This window comes from Sciurus vulgaris, assembly GCF_902686455.1.
Source record: "Sciurus vulgaris genome assembly, chromosome: 6".
Lineage (NCBI taxonomy): Eukaryota > Metazoa > Chordata > Mammalia > Rodentia > Sciuridae > Sciurus > Sciurus vulgaris.
The window spans coordinates 5,116,215-5,123,339 of record NC_136466.1 but is presented as its reverse complement, the minus strand read 5'-3'; the positions used below and the strand labels follow the sequence as shown (position 1 = coordinate 5,123,339).

The 7,125-nt window shown below is 40.6% G+C and overlaps 1 pseudogene across 1 annotated transcript; it reads right to left on the bottom strand.

Moving 5' to 3' along the window:
- Positions 1–2,181: 2,181 nt before the first annotated feature.
- LOC306663373 (olfactory receptor 14C36-like) lies at positions 2,182–5,855 on the bottom strand (annotated as a pseudogene). Its single transcript has 2 exons — positions 5,843–5,855; positions 2,182–2,835 (listed from the first exon to the last, which is right to left on the bottom strand). The product of its transcript is annotated as an olfactory receptor 14C36-like (transcript).
- Positions 5,856–7,125: the final 1,270 nt, after the last annotated feature.

Here is a 7,125-nt window from a genome sequence, read left to right as displayed (position 1 = left end):
ACTTGTAGCTATGGGCTGCTCTAAATCTTTGTTCTTCTGAAGGTTATGTTCTACAAGAAAATGACAAACATAATCATATAAAAGGCTCTAACAAGCACTCTAAAATATAGTTGCCTTACAAGAGTAGACTTAATATTTTAGAAAGGCTTCTTTTCCAATGTACATTTTTTATATAACTGACGTTACTATAGAAAATTTTTCCTGGTTTAAAACTATCACACAGAGCAAATGTTTTTGCTAAATTCTGCAGAAGTTCAATATCACACTTACAAAACTACAGAATTTTATTCACACAAGATGTGGGACATCATGAACTTTTTATGTCAGCATTCATTTTTAATATCCTCTGCAAGTGAGTCTTTCAAATTAACACATCTTAAAACACCTTTTTTTTTTTTTTTTTTTTTTTTTTTGTTCGGGGATTGAACTGAGAGGCACTCAATCAGTGAGCCCCATTCCCAACGTCTTTTTTTGTTTTATTTAAAGATAAGTTCTCAATGAATTCTTGAGGACCTCACTAAGTTGTGGAAGGTGACTTTAAACTCACCAATCTCCTTCCTCAGCCTCCTGAGCTGCTGGGATTACATGCATGTTCTAACTTCCCAGGTAATTTATAACATCATAAAACATAAACTAAATATTCAAAATCTATTTCAAGATCAATAAATATTAAGTATATGTTTGTTTTTCTCCACTTTATTTTCTACTAGTGTAGGTTTGAACAAAATTGATTTTCAGAATTTGGAATTTAATGTATTGTGATATATATTATATAAATTATTTTTCATTTTGTCATATAAATAATCATAGATAACATAACCTTGAGCATAAGTCAGTTATTAATAATTCACAAAGCTTATCCCAGTTAATACATGAAAACCTTTGGAAAGAAATAACTGTGGTAGATGCTAAAAGGCTGCACCGAACAGGTACGGTGCTGCACACCTGCAGGCACAGTGCATGAGGGGCCTAGAGGAGGTGTGTTGGGGTTTGCAAGCCAGCATCGGCAATTTAGGAAGGCTCTGAACAACCTAGCAAGACACTGACTCTATCTAAAACACAAAAATTGGGAGAAGATGGGCCATTGTGTTCGATCTATGGTAAAAAACAAACAAACAAAAGCCAAAAACAAAAAATCAGAAGAAAATCCCAAAAAGTAAACAAAACACAAACACTGCCACAAGGGTTTAGGGAATATTACAGAAAGATGATTCCTTTAAGAAGTCCAGTAAACTGAGAGCAGTCAAAGAGTTGAACTAGGTCAGCATTTTAGCCAGAAAAACAATGGTCCACGTTTTCAAAATTTTCAACCATGACACATTGGCATGGATATCACTTAAGTAAGATGTGTGGAAGGTAAACCTTCAGAGCTGAATTGCAACTCAGCCCCGCGGCCTGTGCCCCCACACTGGGTCACTCACGGACATAATAAAAGACTGGTGTCCATCATGGTAAAGGGAACACAGGGTGTTCTTCCCCAGTGGAAGGATTAGACTGTGGGGCCAAGGGCTGTGGTCACCATGACCTTCTGTGTACTTCATGGGCAAGGAATTTCTTCTTTTCTCATGTGCCAGACAGATTGGTCAGAACTTCTTTAGGATTTGATCTTTGAATATTTTCAAATTAAATAAATTGACACAATTATGTTTGGCTGTTTACAAATTCATTTGACATTTCCTCTGAATAAGAGCAGATTATGTGCATGTCAGTTATCTTGATTTGATTGCTAAAGATTTCCTCTGTGAAAGTATTTGCCATAGGTACTGTGACATATTTGATGAATATTTAATAATTATAGACAAGAAGGAATTATGCAAATATGTTGAATCATATTTAAGCATTCAAAGATGCATTGATAAAATTACACATTTTATGAAGGATCCATGGAAATGATGTGGTCAATCTCAAAAATTACTTAATAAAATGACTCAGATTCTTGCAAGGTGATATTATGACAGGTAGTATAACTTAAAAAACCAGATATGAAGAGCATTTGTTCTACTCAGAATTCCACTCAGTGAAATTAGGATAATTATGATTCATTCTAATTATTTTTCTGATAACAACTGTCTTCCCATGACACTCCTCACAGCTTTCCCATCTGTTTGTTCCTGAGAGTGTAGATGAGGGGATTCAAGAAGGGAGGAATAAAGGGCAAAAACAATAATGTTCTGCAGTGTGTCAGAGGTTGCTGAAGGCCTCAGGTACACACCTGTGCCAGAAATAAATAAGATGGACACCACATGGATGAGGGGTGCAGGTGGAGAAGGCCCTCCCTGTCTCTCTGGTAGGAAATTTCAACACAGCAGAAAATATGTACATATATGACATGGTAATAAAAGTAAAGCAACCACCACAGATCACCATGGCAGGGACAAGAAGGACCATGTTGCTGGTGGTGTCAGCAGAGAGGAGACATCACAGGAGAACTGATGGACCACATTTGACTGCCAGAATAGAGCTGGAATGTGTTTCCAGTGTGCGCACCTGCATACACCAGGCCACTGGGCAGGGAAAGCAGGGTAATGCAGATATACAGCTGAGGGTTCATAGTTATAGAGTACTGGATGGTCTGGGACATGGTTACATAGTAGTCACAGGCCATGATGGAGAGAAACAGAAGTTCAACACATGCACAAAAAATGATCAAGAAGATCTGGGTTGCACAGCCAGCCACTGAAATGGCCCTGTTGCCAGTGAGAGAGTTGACATAGGCATTGGGGACAGTGATGGAAATGAAGCACATGTCCAATATGGACAGATTCCTGAAGAAGAAGAACATGGGCAAGTGCGGGTTCTGGTCAGCAGTGGTGACAGTGATGATGAGAAGATTCCCTAATTAATCCCTCAACCCCTCATCACCTTCATCATCATTTTCTCTGATCTGCAAACCAGGGTCTCCTCAGGACCTGGCCATGTTAGTCACATGCTTTCTTTGAAGAGTGACCTTCTTGCTGAGTCTGTCTGGGCTCCTCTGGAAATGTGTTTGCCCCACATGGCCAGGGGTTGGTGGCCCTACTCAGGCAAGTGGCTTTTAATTTCACAGTCATAAGAAGTTCAAGGGGTCCCGTCCAGTCTGCCTGTCACCTGTGTCTGGTCCCCATCTCAGCTCCTCCCTGATACAAACCTGAAGCTCACTCCTGAGTGAACTCCACTTCACAGCTGACAGCCATGCCCTTTTCTATTAGAGAAATGATGAGAATGCACTGGACCTGAGAGGTGGCTCAAATGCACTTTTCCTCTCAAAACTTATTCATAATTTCTAATGCATTCTTCCACTTTTGTATTTTGTTTAAATATTGACCTATTATACTAAATTGCAGCTAATATGTGTGTGTTTATCATCCCCACAAAACTGGTGCACCTCTTTATATTTTTGACCATGTAATATTCATCATTTTACATGTTTAGAAGCAATTATGTGACTTTCTGCATAGTACTTAATAAATAAATATATTGTAACATTTTTGACTAACTACTAATGTGGACTGACTTTATTCCACTAATTTACAAATGAATAGCCTCCCAATAGGCTTTGGGCTTTCTTCTGTTCTGTAACAGATACAATTCACACTCTTGAAATAATAAAAGAGGATACTCTTCCCCCCATGCCTTTGCAGGATAAGATCTAAAACAGTAATTGGTCAGAAAACATTACTGATGACACAACTATGGCCAACCTATTCCAGATATGGGGTTTTTGGAAACAAGAAAATTATTGGAATTTTACATAATTTTATCTCTCTAGAAGAAAAATATGATAATAGGCTATAGAAGAATGAAAATAAATACAAAAAATTCAGATGGTGATGAGTGATGTGATGAATGAATATGAACATGGGTCAGGCTTCTCACACTTGCTGTGAATTGCAGGACTATAGGACAGGTTTGTTTTCCTCTTTTCTTCTTTGTATGAAATCGATGATGGAAAAGCAGACATGTATTTAAAATTCAGGAGGTGCATGGAACCATGGAGCCATTTCCTTCATGTTGAACGCTATGTACTCTACTTTGTGTTCTTTTCTCCAACAGAACTTAGTGCATTCCCCTCTAAGTAGTTTGATTTATATGAACTTTTTTGTTTTTCTTCTTATTTATGTGATTTAACTGTAGTTTTAAAAATTTTCTAAATTCAACTTTGTCTCTTGTTCCTTCAGTCTCAGAGGATATTTGGGATCATGGAACACTGATCCATCCTCATGTGTAACACGGGAAAACAAGAATAGGAACTACTCTCTTATTTTGACAGAAAGCCTCAGTCAATCTCAGTAGGCTTCAAACATCCTTTCTTCAGGAAGACAGATTTTTTCAAAAATTAAACATTATTTAGTTCAGATATGTGCTCCACAATAATTTTAGTGTTATTCAGAACAGTATTAATATTTAAGTGCAGACAAATGCCGATGGAAAAATTCCCCTTTACAAACAATTTGATAAAGAGAAAATAAAATAAAAGGTGGAATTGAAAGTCAGGAAATGCTCCTGAAGAGAGGCGAGCAGGTCTTGCGCCAGGAACATGAAGAGGGACTGCCTAAGAGTTTCCTCTAAAAGTGGGAAAAACTGGGAGTTTTGCTTCTTGTATTTCTCCAGATAGTGCTTAAAATAAGGAAATGATAAATAGGCCATTTAAAAACTGCAAATGGTAATTCGGGTTGCAAGTCACAGGGAACTATCATTTTCTAAATTACATTTTTTCATTTTTAAAATTATTAATTACTACTATTGATAAATCTTTGACAGATATTAAGGTGATATTTATAGTTTCTGAAATTCATAGTATGCTTCCAGAATTTAATAATTTCATTTATTGTATGGTTACCACAGGACAGAGACTTCCTCATAGTCACACCTCAGATATTGTTAGTAAGAAATGTAAAATTAGTGGAAAAGACGACATAATTTTTATCATTACAACAGGATGAGGTGGATGAATTCAGATCACTTCCATGAAAATTGTATACAATGTTGAATTTTTTTTCCTACAGTAACTGGTACATTTTAAGGTATATTATGTATATAAATACTGTGGTGTCTACCTACCTATTGCCTATCAGGTATTTTCCATGTTATACTTTTTTCTTTAAAATGAATGTATTTATTTGTCTTCTCTTGAATTTCTGTGTACACTATTCTGTGAATTTTCTGAGTATATTATAAGTAAGAGTAAGTTAAGGAAAAGAATTTTAAACCAACTAGAAGCCGCCTGAGGAACTCTCACACGCTTTATTTGCATACACCCTGCAGATGTTCCCCAAGGTCTCTGTGTTCTTATTGCAAACTTGGTAATCATAGAAAATGGCATTATGGAGTTTTAAGGACCCTCTGGATTTGCTGTGCTCTTCACAGAACTAACCATTTTTTTTTGTTTCTGGGCTACCTAACCCTTGGATGAGATTGCAATTTGCTGAGAAGAATAAAAATGAAGCTCAGATATGTTTGAACTCTAACTGCCAAGTACTCACTCCTGAGCATTTCCAATCTCCAAGTGGGAGCAGAACAGAGTCTCTCCTTGGCTTCTCCCATGAACTGAGTCTGCACCACAGTTGATCTGTCCAGCCAGCACACTGCCATGTGGCATGTGGGGAGCTCAGTTGCCTCTGATTTATGTTAACCTGGTGCTTTGCCAGTGGAGTAGGAACCTAGGAGCTTAGAGATCTGCCTATAATGACAGCATGAGGCCTGAGCACAGCAGCAGGAAGCAGAACCTCCAGAGTCCAGGGGAGAGGACCTGGCCATGTGCCAGCATGGTCAATGGAAGACACAGGAGAACTCCTGTGCTGGACATTGCCCTAAGTTGTAACTGAAAAACTAATGACACTGTTGATAGAATGATGGTGCTCACCTTGTGTTCCCATCTCTGCACTCCTCCTCAATGTGAGTTATGGGTGTTTATGGGGATCAGTTAACATTAAGGGAGATGAGAAACTCTCAGTCACTCACCAACCTGTAAGTGAGAATCCTCTAGCACTCTCTGTAGTTTAGTGGCAAAATTTTTTATCATTGAGATGGAATTCACATGACATAAAATTAATCTTTGTAAGAGTTAATGATATCAATTCAGTGTTAGTTACCATATTTTCAAAATCATATACTTTCAAAGCAGCCCAGCCCCCTCCGGCGGGAAGCGCCTATCTAGGCTAGCTTCCCGGGGCAGACCGCCCAGTGAGAGCCTCTCAACGCAGAGCCAGCCACAAGTCCCCAAGCCAGTGGAGATATTCGACACGCAAGCGGCTTCTGGGACCAGGGCTGGGCAGCCAGAGACGTCTCCAGGCAGCATTGTCCCCCTCCAGCTGCAGGCTTTTTCCACGGGGTGATCCAAGATGGCGGACTAGAGGGTGACTGCATCTCCAGTCGCCCCAGAACTCAGGATTCAAGAAGGGGAGGCATTGAGAGACTCGGACTAAGATAGAACCACGGGGTGAGTCTCCCCCACCCAGCGAAGCTCAGCTGGGCGGCAGGACCGGATTCGATTGGCTTAGTAGAGTGGGACAGGGCAGATAGCATCTCCCCCAGGCAGCTTGGTGCAGTCTGGCGGTGGGCTCTGCCCACAGGGACAGATCCTCCAGTCTCTCGGAACAGGCCCCCCAGTGAGAGCCCTTCTGCACAGAAGAAGCATGGCCAGCTCTGGCCCGCCCCAGCCAGCTCCAGCCCGCCCCACTGCCAGCTACAGCCCACCCACAGGTTGCTTCAGTGACCAGCACAGGGCACCAGGCACTTCCCCAAGCAGCCCAGCCCCCCTCCAGCAGGAAGCGCCTCTCTAGACTAGCTTCTGGGGGCAAATCACCAGGTGAGAGCCTGTCTACACAGAACCAGCCACAAGTCCCCAAGCCAGTGGAGACCTCTAACCTACAACCAGCCTCTGGAACCAGGCTGTGCAACAAGAGACCTCTCCAGGGCTCTCTCCCTGGAACCGGTTGCGGGCTAGGGGCAGCATTCTTCGGAAGCACTGCATTATCAAATTAATCCAAGACTTCTGGCTACTGAAGGCTGGTAGGTGATACACTGGAAATCTACAGGGTCACTATAAGCCAATAGAGGAAATCTACAATATCACAGAGTCCCATTGACATCTGACCAATATGAGAAAACAAGGGAAGAAAATGTCCGAAACAAACCTAGATACTA